Below are 10,000 nucleotides of genomic sequence, written 5' to 3'. Positions count from 1 at the left end.
ACTGTCTTAGAATTGTATTCTAGACTGACATGTTTAAATCAAACCAAAGCAAATTTTCTTAACATACCTAAAAAAAATAAACTATCAAAACTCTAACTTCCTTCCATTTCGTTCTGTCCTTCCACTAAACCTCCAAATCCCCCCTACCCCCCTCTCCCCATCTTATCTATCCTGTCCTTTACTTACTACTGACATACCTAATCAAATGTAGCCATATATGCCTAAAAGTTACTTTCTACACCACATTTGCTTCCGGACTCGACTATTGCATTCATATTTTTCTATGCTGTTCATATTTTTAAAAGAATTAGTATATATCCCCTGTAGGCTAATGGCCATCCTAGAGATAAAAGAAAGTTTTCAGGTTTAAGAACAGAAAAGTATATAGAACTGTCCTACAGTATTTTGGGGTCTAATGAATTTAGTTATCCTCTGTATAATACGAGAAAAAAGTAGGGAGATATGAATTCATTCAAATAAAACATTTCAGACTGAGCTAGCTACTATTAAGCAATGTATTCCGTAGGTTAGAGGGGTCAATACATTGGTGTGCTGAACCATTGCCGTGCCCCAAGCCACTTGTGGTTCTCTCAGTCACCCATCAATCATGAAATGCACGCCGAGCGAATGGGGTCTGCCTGAAGGGGTTGAATTATAGTCACCAAACGATCTTTTTTGCCCCATTTGTTTCCTTTTTTATTTATCTATTTTATGTTTTGGCCAATACATGGCAATTCTATTCTCTTGTTTAGTATCTCCATAATGTAAATAATCTAAGGCAACAGCCTTAGTTGTGGTCGATTGGGTGTTTAATCAAATATCTTTTTATTCGGGTTAATTTATCACATTCTATTAGGCTGTTGTAAAGTGCCTTCACACTGAGAGCTTATGATAAGCCTTAGGCCCGATGGTATGCTCTCATGTATCAGACAGGCATGGGATCCTTTCACCCAGATATTGCGAGGCATGTCTTGGGAGATATACTGGAGGCTTTTGTGTCGGAGTAAAGTGTTTATGTAGTAGGAAAAAGTTGGGATGGCTTTATGTTTATACAGTTATTTTTCTTTCTTTGTGTGTGTATGTGTGTGTGTGTGTGTGCGTGTGTGTGTGTGTGTGTGTGTGTGTGTGTGTGTGTGTGTGTGTGTGTGTGTGTGTGTGTGTGTGTGTGTGTGTGTGTGTGTGTGTGTGTGTGTGTGTGTGTGTGTGTGTGTGTGTGTGTGTGTGTGTGTGTGTGTGTGTGTGTGTGTGTGTGTGCGTGCGTGTGTGTGTGTATGTGTGTGTGTCTTTGTATGTGTGTGTGAGTGTGCGTTTGTGTGTGTGTGTGTGTGTGTGTGTGTGTGTGTGTGTGTGTGTGTGTGTGTGTGTGTGTGTGTGTGTGTGTGTGTGTGTGTGTGTGGTGTGTGTGTGTGTGTGTGTGTGTGTGTGTGTGTGTGTGTGTGTGTGTGTGTGTGTGTGTGTGTGTGTGTGTGTGTGTGTGTGTGTGTGTGTGTGTGTGTGTGTGTGTGTGTGTGTGTGTGTGTGTGTGTGTGTGTGTGTGTGTGTGTGTGTTTATGCTAAGAAACAGAAAAAGGAAAATCACTAAATCTCGTTTATAGTGTTAATTGAGATAAGCTATAGAGATGTGTTTCTCCATGTTGCTGAGGATGGGGTTTCCTGCAGCCTTGAGGTCGTTGGAATACTAAATGCCAGAGTCGGTAAATATAGCAAAAGAGATAACAATCAAAACAAACCATTTCTGTGCGTTGGCTGTTTCCTTTAACTGAATAAAATTGCTTAGTGAATGAATATTGAATTAAGTACTAACGTTGGAAGATGTAGCGAAGGAGTTAGTTATGATAGGCAACTCAGCAGTTTCGAGGAATGGTGTGTGTGTGTGTGTGTGTGTGTGTGTGTGTGTGTGTGTGTGGTGTGTGTGTGTGTGTGTGTGTATGTGTGTGTGTGTGTGTGTGTGTGTGTGTGTGTGTGTGTGTGTGTGTGTGTGTGTGTGTGTGTGTGTGTGTGTGTGTGTGTGTGTGTGTGTGTGTGTGTGTGTGTGTGTGTGTGTGTGTGTGTGTGTGTGTGTGTGTGTGTGTGTGTGTGTGTGTGTGTTTATGCTAAGAAACAGAAAAAGGAAAATCACTAAATCTCGTTTATAGTGTTAATTGAGATAAGCTATAGAGATGTGTTTCTCCATGTTGCTGAGGATGGGGTTTCCTGCAGCCTTGAGGTCGTTGGAATACTAAATGCCAGAGTCGGTAAATATAGCAAAAGAGATAACAATCAAAACAAACCATTTCTGTGCGTTGGCTGTTTCCTTTAACTGAATAAAATTGCTTAGTGAATGAATATTGAATTAAGTACTAACGTTGGAAGATGTAGCGAAGGAGTTAGTTATGATAGGCAACTCAGCAGTTTCGAGGAATGGTGGTGTAGTATTGTATAAACTACCAACTAATAATTTGCCTGTTCACACTGTACTGACCCCTACATTTTCCCCTAATCCAGTGTATCAACCCTATGGAATAATACGGTACTTTGTACATAACTACCGAATGGTCACGAGTAAAAAAAAATTAACCACCTATAGTTTTTCATGATATTTTTGGTGGGATTTTTATAAATATTCAAGAAAATTAGCTAATTTCAAGCAAAATGCTATATAAGACATCTCGTGCTCAACGTTGTGAGAACTGTAATGTGGGTCTATTTTTTTCCAGTGAGTGTACACCCCAGCTCGATAACAATCAAAATTCTACACTTGTAATTGCATAACCCAGACACTGGAATGCCTGATATGGGAATTAAATGTCTAGTTCGATCTAGACATTTATGTGTATCTGGTGAGACTGCTTGGGATGTAGCTTACAAGTGGCCACGCTCAAATATATAGCTCGCTCATGAATTGCCTCGATCAGGGATGGTGCTTCAGTTGTTTGCGCCTACACTATCATTTTCCAGTCACTCGCCCTTACCATGCTCAAAAACTACAAGTGCCCACCTATAATGTAGAGAGGCTTTTACGCTACGGAAGTTGCTTCTCTGAGCTGAAGAGATTCTCCTTTTAGTGATTAATATAAAATAGCCTGGAAATTCTTCAGTGGTATATGGAGTACCGTCATGATGAGGGCGTGGACCATTTGGTACTATATAGATATGTAGGGCTCCACCGGATGTCCTGAATATGATGGCACCAAAGAAATATCTCACCAGAAAGTAGTTGACAGGGAGGTGAGATTACTGCCACAATTCCTTCATAGCAAACATGATTTGCACAGTCAAAATGAAAGCGGGAGTTTCATTAGAGAAACGGAAGAGAGAGTAGGAAGTACAAAAAATATGGGAGAAAAGGAATACTCCAAAGTTACAAATGACCTAATGCCAAGGAGAAAGACTATTCAGATTAAAAGCAGGAGGGACGAAATATAGATAGTAGAAGTGAAGAAGCTCATCAATAAAAGGCAGAGATTGGAGAAAAGAAAGAGAAAGAGATGAAATAGAGAAAGCTATTTAGAAAATTAAAAGAACTAGAGGAGTCAAGCACAGACTAGATGCTATATCGAAGGACCTTCTGAAAGTTGCAGGGGAAAAAATCTTTGTTGACTAGCGCACTCAATTACCCAGTCTCTACCTCGGGAGAATATTATTAAACTATGGTAACCTGCTTTGCTTTTACTTCACAAATAATGAGACCAGAAAGAATTCAATCAATCTACGTGTTATCATATGTATATAAGGTATTTTCCAAGATGTTTAGAAATAGGATAAGTAAAGTTTTAGATAGAAACCAACCAAGCGAACAAACTTAAGACTACTGACCATTTGCAGATGATGAATCATCTAATCGAATGGTATGTGAAAAACCTTTGTTCAACACTGGACTCATGATGGCTGAATAATTGATAAGAACGTAAGAACATAAGAATGAAGAAGACTTCATTAGGTAGTTCCATGTCCATTACCACCTATCATCCCCATCCATAAAATTACCTAACCTTCTCTCAAAGCAACCGATATTTTCAGGGCTCGCCACATCGTTACTAATTCTATTCCATTCCTTAACCACTCTATTGGTAAACCAGTTCTTGTATATTTTCCTTCTTAAATCTAAATTTGATCATTTTGAATTCATTACTGCGAGTCCTGCTCTGCTGTCTTAATATGATGACCTTATCTGCATCACTCTTGTTAAAACCCTTGATCCGCTTGAACACCTCTCTTAGATCACCCTATATTTTATGTCTTTCCAGAGACTTTAAATTAAGATTCCTAAGCCTGTCCTCTTATGGTAAATTTCTGAGCCCATGTATCACTGTGGTCATTCTCCTCTATTGATTTTAGTGAATTAATATTCATTCTGTTTTTCTCATTCTCAGTCGATATATCATAATATCTACACAATCTCGTTTATACAGATATCGAGCACTTATTCCTTAATGCATCTTTTTATATAAATAATTATATAAAGTGAAATGATTCAGGGTTTTTTAACCCTAACGCGACAACCATCATTTATGAACGACGGTAACCCTACTTATAGAGAACTTATGTACAGCCAGACGACTTCAATCGTTGAAGGGAAACCACTGTAACTATATGGTTCAGTTAGCCTCCCTACATTTTAATTCATTAGGGAGATCTAGATAAATTAATCTATTGGGGGTATACCCCAGGGAGCTCACTGCTTCATTTACTCGCCGGCGTCAGTCCCCACTGTCTCATCGAGCAAGCTCCCAGGTAGCCAGCTTTTCTATGAATATTATGAGCGTACCCTTCATGTACTCCATGAAGGATTGTCTGTTGTTAAAACAGCCCTCTGAGTACAATTAGCATCAAGGAAACGTGCCACATTCCTATATAACCGGAGTTGACTTTCAAGAATTATGCTGGTGACTGACCTAGACTGAATGTCACGGTAGTCTCTGATTTTATATGAAGTCATTCCAGCGATACACCATGATTTTCTGAAGGCACTCAGTATTAGGCATTTAACCTCTTCAAGTTATCATTCATTGTACATGTCTCACATTCGTACAGGAAACAGGGAGCACAAGTGACTTCAAGATTCGAATCTTAATCCTCCCGCATAAATATCGACAACGACATATACTCTGGTTTAGTGAGTCCATAACACCATTGGCAATGCCAATCATTCGAAGTACTTCCTGCCATGATCTAACACTGTTATGTACCACAATACCAAATTATGTGATGCTTTCCAAGAACACAATGTCCTCACCACATGCATGGACAGACTGAACTTTGTCATCCTGCAGGCCCCCAAACTCCTGAGCCTTAGTCTTAGTTCAGGAGAACTAAAGTCCAAGTGGTCTTGAATCCATGTGCAGTGACTCAAGGGTTGCAAATAGGGCCTCTAACAATTCCGCAAGGACAACATCATCAGTTAAGACAAGGTCGGTGACTATGGTATTGCCAATAGATTCTCCGTAAGAACAGGGATCGACAACTCTGTCCAATAGCCAGTATATGCAGGTACTGAAATATATATATATTGGGGCAAGGTTACACCCTTGCCTCACTCCTGAATTAACAGAAAAGACGCTAGACATTCCTCCTCATACTTTAGAGTATTCTCTGTATCAGATTATAAACCAGATAGCATATCAATCATCCTCGCAAGAACCCCACGGATTCTCAGAAAATTTAGGAGCACTACACTATTTGCCGAGTCAAACACCTTTTTGAGATTTACCTAAGATGCAAGAAACCCTTGTAGAAACTCATGTCAGTGCTCTACAAGAACATGAAACGCTAGGATCTGATCAGTTGCTGACTTAGTGGACCCAGACAGCTCAGGCCTCTGACACTACCAGATGTGAACGAACCCGTGTCAGTAACAGATGGACAAGTACCTTGCCTGCCACACTGAGCAATGTAATACCGCGGTAGTCGTTGTTGTCCTGCTGATCTCCTTTCTCCTTCAGATGGGACAGCTAGGCCGTTTTTCAAGTCAGAGGGAATGGTACCAGAATACCAGACAGCACACAGTACCACATACAATCCGTGGATCAGGGCCCCACCTCTAACTGCCTTTCGACCCTTCAACTTACAGTCTCTTTGATCTCTATCAGAGAGGGCGGAGATTTGTCTGTCGTTGGATCAGGAACTTCCACCATCCAAACAGGAAGTTGCTCAAAGTTCTCGGCAAAGAGGCTATTCTCCTCCACACCTGACACTAGCTCGCTATTAGCTGTTCGTACTGTGCTCTTCATGGTCATAGATTTGGAGCGGAGTTTCTTCAGGGCTCAGTAAGCAGGCCTGAGGTAATTTGCATTAAAACACTTTCGACATCTTCAGCAATTCCACTGACATACCTCTTCTTATTCATCCTCATGAGAACTCTAGTCCGCAGTTTCTGAGTCCTGTATTGGTCTATGTCCCCAGTCATTCTAGGCGCACGGCCCAAGTTTATACTCTCAAATGTCTTCCGTGACGTCACACCACTTCTAGACCTTGGGAACTCTCCAACGTATTCCTCGACAGCTATTAGAGTTTCACGTTTAAAGTGGCCCACGGTTGAATCACAATGGCAAAAGCCGACAAGACTGTGAGAATAAACACCTTGTGAGATCGAAACCTTTATTGGTACTACGTTTCGCTTGTTACAGCTTTTTCCAAGTACAGACATGACACACACTTTGAGAAAATGCCTCGAAGCGGCCGCCATTCAAAGCTTCAAAACCATTGAGCAGAACAGAAGCATGTTTAACATCGCCCCTCCTATCATCCATCTGTTACCCGCATTAAATAAATGTATGAAATGTCCCCCTTAGTCCACTTCAACAAACTGTCCGAAATGTCCTCCTTTGTCTCCACCAAGTCCCACCCGTCCCCCTCCTCCCCCTCCACCTACCACCCACCCCTCCCTGATAACCTCTCCCAGTTCCTTCCCTGTTGGCTTATATGTGCTCAGAGTGTGTGTCATGTCTGTACTTGGAAAAAGCTGTAACAAGCGAAACGTAGTACCAATAAAGGTTTCGATCTCACAAGGTGTTTATTCTCATGGCCCACGGTTCATTAGGGTCCACACGAATGCCAAGTACTTCAAATCAATTAAAAATAATCGATTATTAGACTCCACATACTCCTGGGCACATGAATCATCCCTGAGTGTCTACACTTGGGGGGGGGGGTATGGTACGTATTCGACCCAGTCGGTTGTTGAGTGACTCGAGGTGTGTCTGATTCAAAGATTAAAGTCATGCAGTCCAGCCGATTCATATCTCCAAGCCAAGAGGAGCCACCCAGCCTGGCCTGAATAAAGGGCCATGGAGGCATACTGCTAGTCCCAGCCTATCTCAATGCACCCACAGCACTGGGACTTTACTCAGTCTCCAGAAACCTCATATACAGGCCCTGCAGGGATATCACGCTCTGAAAACACGGGGGTTAGTCAACCATAACGGGATTGGATGGCTCTTTTGATGGTTTTCTTTTTCTCCACCTGGGTGTCCAACACACCCTCCTCCCTAACGAGTGACCCGGTTTAGTCATCGATATTCCGTTCATGCGGCAAGAAGCACTGAGTTACATTGTACTAGTAAAAGTATATCTGTCTCACCTGAATCAGTAGAAAAGAGTAATAAAAAATGTAAAACATGTTAAAGTCAGTCATTTTCAGATATCAGTATTTATGTTATTCTATACTTCCATATGAATATTGGTGCAAGTTTTGATGGCTACTTTTTATTCATTTAGTTATTGATTGATTGATTGATTGATTGATTGATTGATTGATTGAACTCCTCCTCCTCCTCCTCCTCATCATCATCATCATCATCATCATCATCATCATCATCATCATCATCATCATCATCATCATCATCATCATCATCATCATCATCATCATCATCATCATCATCATCATCATCATCATCATCATCATCATCATCATCATCATCATCATCATCATCATTATCATTACTATTGTTATCATTGTTATTTTATTGTTATTGTTGTTATTGTTTTGTTATTGTTATTATTGTTGTTGTTATTGTTAATTTGAAAGTTTGTAATCAAGGAGTTCAGAAATTGTGTAGTTCCTATTTTTTTCTGAAAGGTGATTCATTCACAATTACGAATATCATTCACCTATCACTATTATGTGTGACTTTTTGCCATTTACTTGCTTGAAGAACTTAAATGCGTAGTTTAGTTTTAATTAGGCAAGGAGTGAAACTGTATTTCCTATTCTACTATCTATAGTTTACGTTGTATGCATGTAAATCATTGATTAAATGATTCCATCCCATTTTTCTTTTTTTCAGATCTTGATGAAACAACTAATTCTATCAGGAGTGATTTTTCCATTTTCTCTCCTGAGTAAATCCTCTGTTCTCTGGAACTCTCTAGTCCTTATTTGCATATGGCTCCTTTGTTAACTAACACTCCCAATGTTGAGTCTGCATCCGTTTTCAAGATGCAAAGGAATTGAAATTTTTGAACCCATGGAAGATTTCGCGTATAAACGAACATCGTGTTTCTTTCCCTTCGGCAGGCAAAAAGGATTATTTTCACTGTAAACTGCGAGTGAATAGATAGCCGTTTCGAAACAAGCCTTGTTTTGGCTGTCTAGTTTAATCATTCGAGCACATGTGGTACCCAGTAACTCGAGTGGAAACTAAATATCAGTCAGATTTTATACTTCAAGGTAACATGAGAAAGTTATCTTTGAGTTCAGATAAATACTATCTTTTTAATGGCACGGCACAGTCTGAGGCGTATATATATAGCATCTTTCCCGAGTAATAGATTAATGGGTTATGTCATATTATTTTCTTGATGATGACGCCCATATTTTGAAAGAAATGAACTGGCATTAGTTTAACCGTAAAGGTGTTAAATGCCTGTCATGCAAGTTGCATTTACTTGTGTTAAATTTCATTAGCCACTTTTCAGACCATTGCTGTAATTTATCTAAATCTTCTTGAATATCTAATTGGTTTAAGTGATCATTTACCATTACGCACAATTTTGTATCATCAGCAAATTTGGAAACAGTAGATTTTAGTCCATGGTCTATGTCATTTATATATACTATGAATAGAAGTGGCCCAAGAACGGAACCCTGAGGAAATCCACTTGTAACATTTTTCCATCTAGAAGTTTTTCCATTTAAAACAACTCTCTGTTTTCGATCATTCAACCAATTTCTAGTCCAACTTAATAGGCTACCACTTATTCCGTGTGAAGCTAATTTAGTAAGTAGTCTTTCGTGGGGGACGGTATCAAAAGCTTTTGCAAAGTCTAGATATATTAAATCTATATTGTTTCTTTTGTCATAATTCGAGATAACTGTGTTGTAGAATTCGAGTAAGTTAGTCACGCAAGAACGTTTCCGTCTGAAACCATGCTGGCTATCATTTACCAAACGGTTACTTTCTAAATGATGTTCGATAGCATCTCTGATGATAGTTTCCATTATTTTCCCTACGATTGAAGTCAAACTTATAGGCCTATAGTTATTTGGTTTCTTTTTGTCACCTTTTTTTAATATGGGAGTAACGTTAGCTAGCTTCCATTCTCTTGGGACATCTCCGGATATGATGGATTTCTTGAAAATAATTTCTAATGGAACAACAATCTCATTTTTCATTTCCTTTAAGATTCTTGGATGCCAACCGTCAGGCCCTGGTGTTTTATTAACTTTGAGTTTATCTATACACCTTTTAATTTTTTCTTTTGTTATATTTACCGTAGTAAGTTTACCCTAGACAGACTTTTCACAGGTTTCAGTTTGGAGTTCACTTTGAGGTGTTTCATTTACGAATACCGAGCTAAATAATTGTTTAAAATATTACACATTCCTTCATTTGAATATTCAAGTTGACCGTCAGCAGATAATAGTGGACTAATATGATTCCTAACAACCTTTTTATCTCTAAAGTAACTATAGTATTCTTTGGAATTCTCTTTGGATTTATCAGCGATAATCATTTCGTATTGACGTTTTCGTTTTTTTTTTTATTGTCTTTTTTAAATCTCTCTGTATTGATACATAACT

Source organism: Oratosquilla oratoria, chromosome 8, assembly GCF_046742065.1.
Source record: "Oratosquilla oratoria isolate Oo_2021 chromosome 8, ASM4674206v1, whole genome shotgun sequence".
In the NCBI taxonomy this organism is placed as follows: Eukaryota; Metazoa; Arthropoda; class Malacostraca; order Stomatopoda; family Squillidae; genus Oratosquilla; species Oratosquilla oratoria.
This window is presented reverse-complemented; position numbering follows the sequence as displayed.